Consider the following 16,708-nt stretch of genomic DNA (forward strand, 5'->3'; position numbering starts at 1 on the left):
AGTTATGCGTATAAAAGATTTTTTCGGGATAAAAACAAATCACTGAAACATTTTTGTGTATCAGTTCATTTTAACATTTCTTAGTAAGATTTTTAAGAATAGGTAAAGCATGTCTCGCTGTTTCAAATGAAACACTATACAAATGTATTGTATTCACAGTTACAAGGGCATGATTTTCGAAAAATGTGTTTGAAACAGCAGCCCAGCTGCCCATCCAGGGTGGCTGGGGCTGTCTGAAACGTGTTAATCTTGTATCTTAAAAGATAATCACATCCCTAAAGTACAGTCATGCGATATTAGAAGGAAAGATGGAAGATTAGGGTGTAACGTCCCTTCGATAACGAGGTCATTAGAGACGGAGCATAGCTCAGATTTATTTAAGAATTGGGAATAAAATGAGCCGTGATCTTTCAAGGGAATCATATCGGCATTTGCCTTAATCTGTTAGGAAAACACGAAAAACCTAGAACTGGATTGTCGGATGGAGCTTTGAACCGTCGTCCTTCCGAATGCGAATCAAATGTGATAACCACTGCATCACCTGAATGGGTGAAATACGGGGACTAAGAAGAAAGCAAAATACGGTACATCATTCGTCACGCTCAAACTTCTATCTCGAAAGCGATGGGGTGCTATAACAATACGATTTGATAGCTTGTTAAAAAGAAGGAAGCTGTATTGGTAACAACTGTTTGTCCCAATGTGACTTCGGCAAGGCCGTGAAGACCGCCGTGGTATAGGACGAGACATGGTAGAAACTGGGTCTTTGAGATTGTTTAATCCTATACATGATGCAATAATTCGAGCAAATGCAGACAACGTAGGATATCTTAGGTTTTTACTGTGATTCCAGCTAACATAGAGGCCGTGCTGAAGGAGGGTAAAATACTTTCTACATTAGACCAAGCAATTGTAAAAGCTACCGTGAAACGTAGGAAAAAGTTGACAGGCGAAACAATCAACGCAGTAGCAAACATTCAGGACCTACGGTATAAGGGAGGATCTGTTACTGCAAATTTAGGAAACTCAAGCTATAGTCTAGAAAGGAAAATTAAGTAATTTGCTTCTCATTGATTCTAGACTCATTGTGACAAATCTAGCCGAGTTTCGAGCTAGTGTTGCTTTCTTTTGGAAATATCACCTCTGGGTTGTGATTAAACGCGTTTTTCGTTGAGGTGAGATCTTTTCACGAAATTTCGATCTCCAAAGCTCTCCTCCGAATACAAAAATATTTTGTTGACACCCACATGCACAGGTAGAAATGAACATTGTGTGATTCTTGAAGTTTTCCCGCCGTAGCGGTCGCGCGGTTCCAGACTGTAGCGCCTAGAACCGCTCGGCCACTCCGGCCGGCGCTCTCCTTTAGATTCTGGTAGATAGACAATTAGTGTCAAAGTAGTATGATAAGCACTCTGCCAGGCACTTACGTATGCAGTGCAGAGTAGTCATGGAGATGTAGGTGAAAGTTCAGAGAAAAGAAGTAAGAACGTTGAGGTGTGCTGAGGACACTGTAATTCTATCAGATATAGCAAAGGACTTGGAAGAGCAGGTGAACGGAATGGACAGTGTCTTAAAAGGAGAGTGTAACATTAACACCAAAAAAGCAAGACAAGGACAATGGAATGTAGCCGAATTAAGATAGGCTATGCTGAGGGAATTGCATTTGGAAGTGAAACGCCCTCAGCAGTAAATGAGTTTTGCTATGTGGGCAATAAAATGATTGATGATGGCCGGAGTGGAGAGGACATACAATGTAGATTGGCAATGGCTGGAAAAGCGTTTTCGAAGAAGAGAAATTTTTAAAACTGAAAACAGATGTAAGTGTTTTTAAGTCTTTTTCTGAAGTTATCTATCTAGAGTTTATCCTTGTCTGGAGGTGAAGCATAGACGATAAACAGTTCAGACAAGAAGCGAATAGAAGCTTTTGATATGTGATGCTACAAAAGATTACGCTAAAGATTAAGTGGGTAGATCATGTAACCAATAAGGAGGTAGTGAACAGTGTTGGACACAAATGAAATGTGTAGTATAACATTACTAAAAGAAGAAACCAGTTGATAGGACGCATCTGAGATTATCAAGGGATCGCCAGTTTAACACTGGAAATAAGTGTGAGTGGTTAAAGTTGGAGAGGGAGTGTAAGAGAGGAATACAGTAAGTGTGTTCAAAAGGACATATGTTGCAGTAGTTCTCCGATGAAGAGGCTTGCACGTGACGGAGTTGGTGAAGGGCTGTATCAAGCTAATCTGCGGACTGAAGACCACAAGAACAACATGGCCAGTAAACAAAACTCTATAATCAGTGACTCATTTCCATTAAGTCAGCGCTTCTCTGTTAGATTACGATAACGTGCTACTAGCTATTCTTTCGAATACTTGAAATTTACAAGTGCAATATCACTTCACGTGACAGCTGTAGAAACGTGTAGTGCACCAAAGGATTACATTCGGATAAAAAATGTATGTACACACATAAATATATAATATACTTTCATACATAACTTTGCATTAATTCTTTTTTTAAATTACCTTCCTTTGTGGCTATAGGGTACAGTTCCACGTATTTTACGAGCACCCACTCGTTTGATTCATTCTTAATATGTCTATGTTTTTACTCTTCTGTCCTGACATCCCACAATGCCTACAGCGATATATACTTTTCTGTGCGTTTTAGGAAGAACAATCCTTCTTCTTAATTGGAACTCATTTTCTACACACCAACAACGTGGAACACAAAACACTAGTATGCACAGAAACTGTAACGCCTACGAAAGTGCAAGGATATTGTGAACACTTCCCACAGACGAAACAGTGTCTCCAGGCAGCGCAATAGACTACAGTAGTTTTCAATGTGCTCAGTATTATTCTGCAACCGCTACATGTTCATTATTATCGTACATCCGAAAATATTGCGCAATAATACTGATCATGGGACAGTAGTGGCAGATGTGAGACTTACCGACGTAGACGCGGACATCGTAGCTGGTGCCGATGGGCGCGCCGGTGTACTCCTTGGCGGGCACCAGCTGCACGCTGGGTGGAGCCAACGCGGTCATTTCCATGGTGAAGGGGAAGGCGTTGTGGCCCAGCCGGCGCAGCAGCGCGTCCTGCAACACGCGCGCCCGCCTCACCTAGCACCACGTACTTAGTCCTGCTACTGCCATCTGGACGGATGTTGAAACATTTATTAAGCTATATCAATGTGCAACTAATAAATAAATAAAATTGCTCAGTTCCGAGGAAAGTCGGGTAACATACACTAGTCAACAAATTTTGAGATATGGCCGCGACGAGGGAAACAGAGATATTACACCTTGTATGGAGGGTCGCACCGTCATTGAGAGAGGAAAGGGCAAAACGTTACTGGTTTCCGAATTTACCCACCACCATACACCGAAAGTGCTTTGTCGAAAATAATGTAGACGTAGAAATAGAAGGAACGAATATTAAGGTTAAACAACCTGTCGACTATGGGGCATCGTGTCCGAGGAACACGATTGCGGGAGGAAGTAGGCCGTGCCATTCCAGATGCACCATCTCGGCATTTGTCGTAAGCGATTTAGGGGAATAAAGGGGAAACTAAATCAGGATGTCTGTACGGAGATCTCAACCGTCGTCGTGCATAATGCAGGTAAATGTTCGTAGAAGTAAATGCAGACATACAAGCTGCAGAATGTGAGAGCTTACTGCCAAGGTTCTATAGAAACCGTTTGAAGAAACATTTGCACAGTTTGTGTTTATTTGATAGGGAATCTCTTTCCAAATAGCCTTTTAACCACAGCATGTTGCTACATGCAACCATCTTTGTAATGAAAGTAAAAGTTGATTTGCAATTCAGTACAGTTCAGTAACCTACACAATCCTTGTATAGCACGTATGCTACATCTAGATTTAGTTATTTTTCTCTGAGGCAGCAGACTGGACTCTCTACGCCTGATTGTTGCACAGGATCAACTGCATAATGAAATTAACACTGCATTCCATGCTCCAGTAGCTGTATTGTAAAACACCTTTGAAATAACTATTCTCGCTGAACGTTTAATGAAATTACAAGATTTTCAATTCCGTAGTTACTTATTTCAGAAACGAGATACCAGTCAACTTCTACATTTATTAACAAAACTGAGATTATAGTCACAGATGCTCCATGCACGGAGCGAAAAAGTGGATATTCGAAGTAGAAGACTGGTTTCTACTCAGATATTAAAATTTAAATCACACAGAAAACTTGAATTGATCTTTTCTTCACCTGGTGCTAACACAATGGTACTTAAACAAAGAAAACTAACTACGAATACATTGCAAGAAGCAATTGTGATGGCACTGTAAATTTCTTCGCTACAAATTGTTTATATCAGAGAAGACCAACCATATACTACTTTACTGCGCAGAATGAGAAATATAAATGAAGACCAAAAGATAAGAATGAACCACAACGACAGAAAAATACAGTAGTTCTCCCTTTTATTAAAAAAGTAACAGATCTGATCGGTAAGATTTTACGAAAATATTACATAAAACCGGTCTTTAAACCGACAAAGAAAATAACTCAAGTACTACGATCTGTGAAGGATAAACGCCCTCTCCTATCGACATGTGGTGTGTATAAAATTCCATGTACCTGTGGTAAAGTTTATATTGGTACTACTAAAAGAAGCGTAAATACGCGACTGAAAGAGCATAAAAGTCTTTGCAGACTTGGAAAAATAGAAAAATCAGCTGTAGCGGAACATGCTTTCAACCAGGCAACCACCAAGTGAACTTTTAGGATACCGAAGTTTTATCTACAACGTTAAATTACTATCCACGGCTATATAGAGAAGCTATTGAAATTTATGAACATCACGATAATTTTAATAGGAAAGAGGAGGCAATGAAACTTAGCGATATATGGACAGTGCCTCTATAAAATTGCTAACAATTTTTATCTTTGACAAGGTGGTAATCGATAGTCAACCTTATCTTTGCTATGGATTATCACTGCTCATCACGTGTCACCTGAACCACGCCCCCCTTTCTCACAATATATAAGTCGCTCTCAGACACCCGACCAGTCAGTCGGCAAGACTCAGCGGAGCAGCGCCTCTGAGGAAGTCCAGCGCAGTCCTGGACGAAACGTAAGAAGCAGAAAAGTTCTTGGACCACGACCTCACATCCCGAAAAGTATATCAACAGCCATGACACCCGGTCGTGAAAGCCTTCATTCTACAATCGGTTGATAATCAGATGCGCATTATTATTTGTTGTATACTTACATAATAGCAGCTGACAAACACAGCACTGACCGGGTATTGATGTTGTCAGTTTTCTATCGTACACGAAAACAAAGGATAAATTCTGTTTGTAGTGAAGTTTCGAAAAGAATTCAATTTCCATATATTCCGTGGAAACACCTTTGTAATTATGAAACTGTCGTAGAAAGAATTATGCATAACGTACAAATGCATAAGAGCAGTGTGCAAATTAAGAAACATGATCCCCTACAGTTTCCGTACGTTGGGTGCACCTGGTTAGAGTGCCACAACGCGATTTTGTAAACTTCTTCATGGCAACGCCTGTTCGTAGCTCCGTACGCAGCAACTGTTTTCGCCTACAATCATTTGCGCTTCGCAATTGAAAGCTGCCAAAACAGCTGCCAGTTGTCAGTGATTCCCTTAATTTGACTATAAAAATGGTTCAAATGGCTCTGAGCACTATGAGACCTAACATCTATGGTCCCCAGTCCCCTAGAACTTAGACCTACTTAAACCTAACTAACCTAAGGACATCACACACATCCATGCCCCAGGCAGGATTCGAACCTGCGACAGTAGCGGTCACGCGGTTCCACACTGAAGCGCCTAGAACCGCACGGCCACGCAGGCCGGCTAATTTGACTATCATGTGCGAATGTAAACTCCTGGAAATGGAAAAAAGAACACATTGACACCGGTGTGTCAGACCCACCATACTTGCTCCGGACACTGCGAGAGGGCTGTACAAGCAATGATCACACGCACGGCACAGCGGACACACCAGGAACCACGGTGTTGGCCGTTGAATGGCGCTAGCTGCGCAGCATTTGTGCACCGCCGTCGTCAGTGTCAGCCAGTTTGCCGTGGCATACGGAGCTCCATCGCAGTCTTTAACACTGGTAGCATGCCGCGACTGCGTGGGCGTGAACCGTATGTGCAGTTGACGGACTTTGAGCGAGGGCGTATAGTGGGCATGCGGGAGGCCGGGTGGACGTACCGCCGAATTGCTCAACACGTGGGGCGTGAGGTCTCCACAGTACATCGATGTTGTCGCCAGTGGTCGGCGGAAGGTGCACGTGCCCGTCGACATGGGACCGGACCGCACCGACGCACGGATGCACGCCAAGACCGTAGAATCCTACGCAGTGCCGTAGGGGACCGCACCGCCACTTCCCAGCAAATTAGGGACATTGTTGCTCCTGGGCTATCGGCGAGGACCATTCGCAACCGTCTCCATGAAGCTGGGCTACGGTCCCGCACACCGTTAGGCCGTCTTCCGCTCACGCCCCAACATCGTGCAGCCCGCCTCCAGTGGTGTCGCGACAGGCGTGAATGGAGGAACGAATGGAGACGTGTCGTCTTCAGCGATGAGAGCCGCTTCTGCCTTGGTGCCAATGATGGTCGTATGCGTGTCTGGCGCCGTGCAGGTGAGCGCCACAATCAGGACTGCATACGACCGAGGCACACAGGGCCAACACCCGGCATCATGGTGTGGGGAGCGATCTCCTACACTGGCCGTACACCTCTGGTGATCGTCGAGGTGACACTGAATAGTGCACGGTACATCCAAACCGTAATCGAACCCATCGTTCTACCATTCCTAGACCGGCAAGGGAACTTGCTGTTCCAACAGGACAATGCACGTCCGCATGTATCCCGTGCCACCCAACGTGCTCTAGAAGGTGTAAGTCAACTACCCTGGCCAGCAAGATCTCCGGATCTGTCCCCCATTGAGCATGTTTAGGACTGGATGAAGCGTCGTCTCACGCGGTCTGCACGTCCAGCTCGAACGCTGGTCCAACTGAGGCGCCAGGTGGAAATGGCATGGCAAGCCGTTCCACAGGACTACATCCAGCATCTCTACGATCGTCTCCATGGGAGAATAACAGCCTGCATTGCTGCGAAAGGTGGATATACACTATACTAGTGCCGACATTGTGCATGCTCTGTTGCCTGTGTCTATGTGCCTGTGGATCTGTCAGTGTGATCATATGATGTATCTGGCCCCAGGAATGTGTCAATAAAGTTTCCCCTTCCTGGGACAATGAATTCACGGTGTTCTTATTTCAATTTCCAGGAGTGTATATATCAGTAAAGAATAAATATATTAAAACTTGATGCATGATGCAGCAATTTTTCACGCATCTCACTGCTTATAACACAATCTCTCTTGAAATATGTGCCATACAATGATGTATGTGTATAGGTACCGTTAGCGGCGTATGTGGATATTGTCTGCGACATATATTGCGGTTGCAGTTAGTAGCATAGCAGTAATACATTTAAAGATCATGCTTGATGCTGCAGTTTTGCACACAGCTCATTGTTTACGACGTCATAGCTCCTGAACTATGTTACGTACGTGGTTGTTTCCCTCACAGCAGTTGTCTAATAGTACAGCATGTCTGAACCAAGTTCGGCTCAAATCGCTCCAGCGGCTTAGGAGGAGACATGGAAAACACACACACACACACACACACACACACACACACACACACACAAAATCCATTTCCTTAAATGCATCGATGTTTTAAGAATGGCGTATTATGATGTTATTGCGGCAAGCAACACGGATTCTGCAAGCAGCGATCGTATGAAACTCAAAAGTGATGCTCAGTATGGAAACGTTTTCCTTGACTTTTGAAAGGTGTTCCTGACAATATTTCACTGCCGGCTAGTGAACAAAGTAAGTTCTTATGAAATACTCTCTCAGTTACTTCAATAAATTGAAGAAGCCTTGTGAAATAAACAGTAGAATGACACTGACAACTGGAGGAATTGTTAGGTGTGAAAGTAGCATTTGGTGCTGTACTATCGTAGCATATCGACCTCGACAGGGGTCAGAGACCTACCAGCTGACGACTAAATGCCACAGTCGAGGGTACGGGAACACCACCGCAAGAATGTGACGCGACCGTCATAGCGGCTCACCAGCACGCTATAAATCCTGCGACCGCGAGCCAATTGCTGTTGTCGAATGAAGCTATACGTCTCGCGCCATACAACTACCAATATAACGATTCTGATAGCTCACAGATTTCTCTGGAAAAATGTATCGGACTTTTGTGCTTATGGCTCACGACGATTGTTTCAACTGCTTTGCTTCAAAGAGGTGTTCTCTTCGTGAACCCTACTGTTCGCGGACCAAGTGCTGTATGTCATCTCAGCTGAATTACATCGGTCACGTTACCAGACTTCCGTATTTTGGTATTAGAGTACGATACGAACATAAGCAAGGAGTAACTTATTCTTCAGCGTATTGACTGTTCACTAGTAAAGGATCGAGATTTCGTGGAACTTTAGAAACAGCTGAAGACACACGGTAATCAGCTGATCTGTTTCCAATAACAACAGAAAACACAGCGGCATGAGTTGAACTAATTACTCCAGCAGCAACAACAGACGCAGACGGCCACAATGTCGCAGCTCCCATCATTCCTTAGTTTAGAGGAATCTGCGACGTTTCCTGCCACACTTTCAGGTTGTATCTGTAATGACCTGACGTAACTACAATAGTCCTGTCATAACTGTGGTTCCTTGATCGCTCTGGAGACGGCTACAACATATGATACATTAGTTCACTTTATTGCAAGAGTTATAAAAAAAATTACTTAACTTTATACAGTCCATTGCCGTGCGAATGTGTCGAATAATTACAACTGTCTTTGAATAGTAAAGCGTTATTATATGCCTTCTCTTGTAGTTAAAGTTGAACATTTACAAAAGTAAATTTCTATTTGAGACTTGAATAGCACTGTTGTTCTAACTTGAGGATGGTGACTCCTTCATTAGAGGCCACGAAGTGGGATGAGCGAGTCCATACTCGGCTCTATGTCGACCCCCATGAGATGATGCTGGTGCTGGCAGACAGGACGTGTCTTATGGAGCGCCTTCCATTCATTGTTGTGGATTGAGCGAGACATACTAATGTCCACGGTACCGATCCGCGTTGCCGACTTTGGTATGGCACCGTGGTCTGTGGATAATACCACAGTACCACACATCGAACCCATCATAGTACTTTACTTTCTTCCTCCAGCAGCCAGTTTTTGAGAACAATGTTGCGGTAGCTGTCGTTTCCAATAGACGACACTGTCATCAACAATCAGCAGGTGAAAAAACTACACCTTCCTTTTCTCAGAGTCCACCGTCGCAATAGCATTCTTGCGACGCGTGGTAGGTGAAGACATAGTTTCGTTTTGGATACTCCCTTCACTTCATCGGACAATGTTTCCAAAGCTGACTTTGAGAGCGAGGATCTGCCTCCAGCGCAAGTGCTTGCTCGTAAAGGTAACGCCTTTGCCGTGCGACGTCACTTCCCGCGCCATTTTGCCATGTGTTAATCTTGCAACAAGTATAGACATCTATCTTCCGCGTGTCTTCGTAAAAAAAGAGCCAACATCTTGGCGTGCGCTCATTCTGCACACTATCACACCGGTGCCCGCATCCGATGGAACTCCAAACAAGACGATGATCGCATTAATCAGCAAGTGCAGTTACCAACTGACACTGGAGTCACCGTGTCCCTGGGCACGTTACATCGGCTCAACGGCACTTCAGCGGCCACAAAAAGAAGAGACAGATTATGGAGGCCATAAAACTGAAATATGGGCCAGCTCTGTACACAAGCAAGGTGCTTAAACGTTGGGCATAGATTAACGACTTTAGCTGTAAACTGGTCAGAATACACAAAACGAGCAGTTGTTTTAACAGTAACCCTGCTGAGCCACAAATGTTCAGGCTCATATATCGTTAAAACAGTCTGCCTCAGACTCGCTTCTGTCGCGCTCAGACGGTTCCATTCATTTTGTGAGATTGAGTTCAAGCAGAGCTACATAGTTGTGTGATTTATGTGTCATTGTGATGTCCAAATCTGTGATAATTTTGAGATAATTATTAATGCAATTTCAAATTAACCTGTATCCTGTTATGCCCTGGGAAAAATTACTAGCTAAACTAAATGGCGGCCAGTATTTTTCTAAAACTGGTCTGTCGATGCTTACTTACAGTTGCTTTCAGATGAGGAAACGTGAAGGATCTTGGTAACTTCTACGCCTTTTGGCATGTACCACTATTATTGATTACCTTTTGGCACAACTAGTACGCCAGCCGTACTCCAACGTTACTTACAGAATTTTATACAAGTTATTCCTTTGTGTGTAAACTAGCAGGACAAAATTATTATAATGGGGAAAACACGGGGATAACACATACAAAACCTTTTAATACTCTATACCAGAGGTAGTCGACCTTTTTTACCTAACGCCCACTTTTGTATCTAACTTAGAAGTAAAATTCTCTTGCCTCCAACCAGATCAACAGTAATGGTGGTTTATAAAGTAGGGAAGTAACTTTAACTCATAACATTTATAAAGTAGAGTTACAACAACCTACAGCACGTAATAACAGTTACTTACCAAATTCTTTACATCAAAATTTTATGAAAACCTAATGTAAATGTTTTTAAATTCCTTAGCATCTAGCACCCACCATGAATGCCGGAACGACCGCTAGTGGATAACAGAAACCAGGTTCACTATGCCTGCTGTATACCCAATAATGTTTGCACTGCCAGATCGACACGTGGTGTTTTTCTGTGCCAGCCTTAATTACATAGGTCATATTTTCATCACCAGCAACCTTATTCATACAGAGTCCGTGTAATATCTATAATTACAAAATGTGTGCCTATAAATGTAAATAAACTTCAGTCTTTGCACCTAAAGAGTCTCAAATTCCGTAGCCTTTATAGACTCCACAAAAGGGTGCAGAATTTGAATAAACTGACACCTACCAGCAAGGCTCCCTGCTCGACAACCATCACGCCAGGCATTCTCTTAACGTCAGCTACTGATGTGCGTCAATGTGGTATTAACACCACTCTGCACCACAAGATTTCAGACTACACGGAACATCTGAAGGAGTTCACATCTAAACCACTGACAGTGGCACAGCAAACTGTTTTCAGGTCGAAAAGGAGGTTCAAAAATGGTTCAAATGGCTCTGAGAACTATGGGACTTAATTTCTGAGGTCATCAGTCCCCTAGAACTTAGAACTACTTAAACCTAAGGACATCACACAAATCCATACCCAAGGCAGGATTCGAACATGCAACCGAAACGGCCACGCGGTTCCAGACTGTAGCGCCTAGAACCGCTCTGCCGCATTGGCCGGCGAAAAGGAGGTCTTGTAAATTATTTATAGCATAAAAAGGGTTAATGTATTCCTGTAGTGCACAATATCGCATCAAATCTTAAGCCACTGATCTCGTTCTTCAGTCCCCAGAAGAAGCTCCCAGACAAAACAGTGTAGTCAGAATGAGATTTTCACTCTGCAGCGGAGTGTGCGCTGATATGAAACTTCCTGGCAGATTAAAACTGTGTGCCCGACCGAGACTCGAACTCGGGACCTTTGCCTTTCGCGGGCAAGTGCACTTGCCCGCGAAAGGCAAAGGTCCCGAGTTCGATTCTCGGTCGGGCACACAGTTTTAATTTGCCAGGAAGTTTCAAAACATTGTAGTGTCTGCAGTGGTGGGAGCTATTTCCAAGCAATTGTAATGAATAAATACGTTATCGTCACATTGCGAACTCCGACACTTTGCCTATTGTACCGGGGCCAGTTGCCGACATCGATACACAAGAGTATTGTGTGTTAGTATTGGGGCACGATGGGCCTCACACCAGTTTCCATTGTTGCCAGATGTTTCCAAGATGGCGGCGATGACGTCATCCAAGATGGCCCCGCATAGACTTGGCAACAGGCCATAACGTTATCCAATATGGTCGCCATGACGTCATTCAAGATGACGGGAAGTTTGAATTTTGGTGGGAAAGTGCCTCTCTCCCTCCCAAAGAAAATTGGTGGGAAGTTCAAATTCCAACAGGATAATGCATCACACCACGGTGACCTCTACTATGCAACGAAAATCACGGGAAGATAGGTCACTTGACCTACCTCCACTAACCTCAGTCGCACGACCGCCACCTACCACAGAAAATTGGCAGGAAGTTCAAATTCCAACAGGATAATGCATCATACTGAAGTTATCTCTACTAAGCTAAGAAAATCGCAGGAAGATAGCTTACTTGGCCTACCTCCACTAAACTAAGTCACCCAACCGCCACTTCTTCCTATGAACTGACACCAAGTTTGAATTTTGGCAGTAAACACATTTCAATTTGCATATCTCTACTAAGGTAAGAAAATGGCGCTAAAGAAAGGACACTTGTACTAACCTCAGTCACCTGACTGCCACCTCATCCTAAGAATTCTTGGGAAATGACTTGGACACAAGTCTTTATTTAATCATTTTCATGCAGTACGGCCATCCAGTGTGTTCATCACGAGTTCCGGATTCCAACTGACTTAGTACACATCACCACCACCAGAGGGCGATCTCATATATGACGTAATCCCAGATGGCGGCAAACAGTGTGTTCGCCATGAGGTCTGGACTCAAACTGACTTAGTACACAGCACCAGAGGGCGCTACTGTGATGTCAGGTGATGACACAACGACCGTTATCCAAGATGGAGTCATACACTGTGTTCCCCACGAGGCCTAGTACATATGACACCACAAGAGTGCCCTACTGTGGACTTGGAATGAATTTTTGCGAATACCACGCTCACGTGGACTTGGAAGGAAATAGCTAAACTCTCCACCACCATCCTCAACCGACCGACACGTCTCCTTACCAACCCATGTTATCAGACTAACGTGCACTAACGTGTACTACAGTGTACAAACGTGCACAGTGCATGATGGCACCCAAGATGGTGGGGCGAAATGGCAGGAAAGTGTCTCTGCTTCTGACAGATGTAAGTTTTTACTTTGCAAGTAATGTCTCCACCACGAGATCTAGACTCCAACTGACCTAGTACACATTACCGCCACCAGAGGGTACTGTCATCCCTCCTGTGACTTAATCCCAGATGGTAGTCTGTAGGCGGAAAATGGCGTGAAAATGACTCAGGCTGCACTGGGCTGCTTGGCAGAGTAAAGAAGGAGGGCACTCTGTTTATTTTGGAACATTTTAATTAGGGATGGAGTATATTTATCACACTGACACAAAGCACTCGCCCTGATGTGCATGGCGACACAATACACAGTCTGCAGACACGCAAACAACTCATAATTTTCCGAAATAATTTCAGTACAGACCTTCAAACTGCTGCTAAATAATGCAGGACAGTGATGTGCAGACACCCTCAGTAATCATAAACTGTCCAAATAACGCATGGCACAGCCTACAGGCCTGCTCGAAAAGTAATGCAATCAAGGCATGCATGCACCCCCACACAATGTCCACTAGAGCGCCAAGTGACGCAGTCGTTAGCTGTCAAACCACGCACAGATGCCCACACGCATGAGGTAGAGACATCCCTTTCATACTTGACACCAGACAAATTTGTATTCAAATACATAATCACCTAGGCGTCATTGATGACACAGTTGGATGGGAACGAAGGCTTATTCACAGACTGCAGGCAGTCAAGCTGGGCCGTGCACATGGGTTTTTCGCTACCCTCGCTCTAACTGTGGTCTGGTGAAGACGCTGCAGAAATCCATTCCAGAATAGTACAAGCTGCTTTCTCCTGAGCGATTCTAATGGACCATGCGTGACGTGTCACTGACGAATTGCTGCGCGTAGCTACTTACCATCACAAGCGCAACTAGCAACGTTCTCAATGTTATACTAAAGTCACATTGCTATCTAAAATAATAAGCAAGCCGAATTCTATTAAACTGCACAGTGCCCCAAAATACTTAACGTGGGTTTTTGTAGGTGTTTTCGTAATGTCTCAGTTTGTATGGATGGAAATTCTTGCCCTAACGCAACCTGTTTACGAAAATAGCGCAGAATAACACCAAATGCACTCTTCCCAGCGGTCCTAACTTGATACCCCAGCCCATCACGTGTTACCCTTCCTGCTCTCAACGCACACAAACGTTCCCAGTTCTATGTAGAGGCTCCTATACCCCAGCACAAAGGATGTGAATGAGTTGAGCATTATGAGTGGCTCTTATCGAATTTACCTGCTGAATTACTGATACCACTGATATCAAAGCACTGTCCGCCTTTTTTCCTTCTGCAGACGAGACTTTCAGCGGTTAAAAATGGTTCAAATGGCTCTGAGCACTACGGGACTTAACATCTATGGTCATCAGTCCCCTAGAACTTAGAACTACTTAAAACTAACTAACCTAAGGACATCACACAACACTCAGTCACCATGAGGCAGATAAAATCCCTGACTCCGCCGGGAATCGAACCCAGGAACCCGGGTGTGGCAAGCGAGAACTTCAGCGGTTATTTCACACTGATCACCATATTACACTGACAATTAAATCATACAAATGACCATACATATTGTTGAGTGGTACTTAAGATAGATAAATAAATTAGTGAAATCAATGTGAAGTAAAGTAGAAATTAGAAAATAGATGAAAAATTTAGTTTAGTTTAGAAGAGTTACACACTGGCAAACAACAGGCAGAGCAGCAGTGGCAAGTCAGCACGTTCAGGAGAAGCCATCGCCCTCCCCACATAAGCGGAAACTGTCGATTCAGCCATCAGGGCATCGCCCAACCGGCTCATGTGATCAAAGGCCCTCACCTACCTTCCGAGAGCCAACAACCGACGTTAAGAAGATTCTTCGAGAAGCTTTTCAACGCGACAGAAGGGCAATGACCGTGAAGTCGTCATCTAGAGAGCGGAAAAGTAAACTCAGATACATTCCTACACTTCAACAGACCTCTGTATTCTGACAGCTGATGCCATTAACGGGAAACGTGAATCATTCCCACCATAGGCCATACAAACACGGAATTATTCCAAAAAACCGGTCACATATATGTTTTATCATTATACTTACAATTAACTGTTACGATCACAGTCCCAACTGAACGGCATTCGACAATGAGCGAAGTATCGGAAATACACCCTGCTGTCGGCAGTGGCTTTGAAAATAGAAATATCACTACCTTTCTGATGACATGACATTCTCTTCCCTTTGCGTTCACAGTACTCCAAGCCAAATCGATACCCTCCTTACGACTGGACATAGTCTTTTCCATTCCAGAAACACATACTTTCGCCTTCCGAGAGGCGTGCATATACACAGACGTACAGAAGACAGGAAGACTGGAAACAGTCGAGCACAGTGCTATATTATGCCTCCCGATCAGTGCATTTAGGCTAGGTGTTAGCAGCTGTGCTACATTGACAGGCAATTTTAGAACACAGAACGAAATGTTACGTCGTAATTGCATGGATAGATCTGGCCTAAAATCGATAGAATTGCGAAAAATGACGAGAGAATAGTTATAAATTGACACAATATACACAGAAATGCCGTGAATTTGCTGAAGTACTTGCTTGTCTTCTGGTTTGCGCAGAACAATTTGTACATGGGAACAAGTATGCCGCAACGGGAGGAAACCGGGAAAATGCCGACATCGAAATGCAGGGAATCAGGGAGGTAGTCAATTTTTTTCTGTGAGGCAGTATTACACTGTATGTATGTTGAGGTACCAGTGATACATGTGAGTTGACTACTGTATTTGATGGTTTTCAGGAAGACAGCGAATCATTCACCTCTAAACTTACTTGCATCTACGTTAAACAGAGTGTAAACGGGGTGATCGGTTGAGATAGAGCTGAAACTAAGTACGATTTAATGGTTGACTGATTGATTCTAGAGAAGGAGAAGTTGCTGCAGGTCAAATTTTTTTTTCAGTTCTCTGTCCAGATACATCAGTTGCGTGACATAGGCTGCATTCTACTTGTATACGTCCACGTGTTCTGTATGCCGTTTAAAGCACTGTCTACTTGCGATCGTTAACAGTTAACCTGCCGGTCTTCAGAGGACTTCCATCTCATGTGTAATGAAACTTGACACATTGCTCTAAATAAACATTGATTTACGTAATGTATTCCATCCCACCCTAGCGCATCTTGGGTTTTAAGTCGCGATTTCAGCGTCATAACTAAGTTAGAGATAGGAGCTTTTGAGCCGTTGCCGACAGACTGAAAAATCAGTTCACTAGAGTTCGACTTGCTTCTTATTTTAGAGAGCAATGTGGCTTCAGTATAGCATTGAGAATGTTTGCTAGATGTGCTAGTGATGGTAAGTAGGTACACAGAGCAATGCGTCAGCCACACGTCACACATGATCTATTAGAATAGCTAAGGAGAAAGCAGCTTGTACTATTCTGGAATTGATTTCTGCAGCATCTTCACCAGACCGCAGTTAGAGCGAGGGTAGCGACGAACACATGCACACGGCCCAGCTTGGAGCATCTCCGCTCGGTAAATAAGTCTTCGCTCCCGTCTGATCGCGTCATCAACGCTGTCTTGGATACATCTGGCAACGATGGAAACTGGGGTGAGGCCCACCTTGTCCCAATACTTGTGTTGCCCTGGGTGATGGTATGCAAACTACTTTGGGCCAATTCCGCACAACAGCTT

Source organism: Schistocerca gregaria, chromosome X (genome assembly GCF_023897955.1).
Source record: "Schistocerca gregaria isolate iqSchGreg1 chromosome X, iqSchGreg1.2, whole genome shotgun sequence".
Taxonomy (NCBI): Eukaryota; Metazoa; Arthropoda; class Insecta; order Orthoptera; family Acrididae; genus Schistocerca; species Schistocerca gregaria.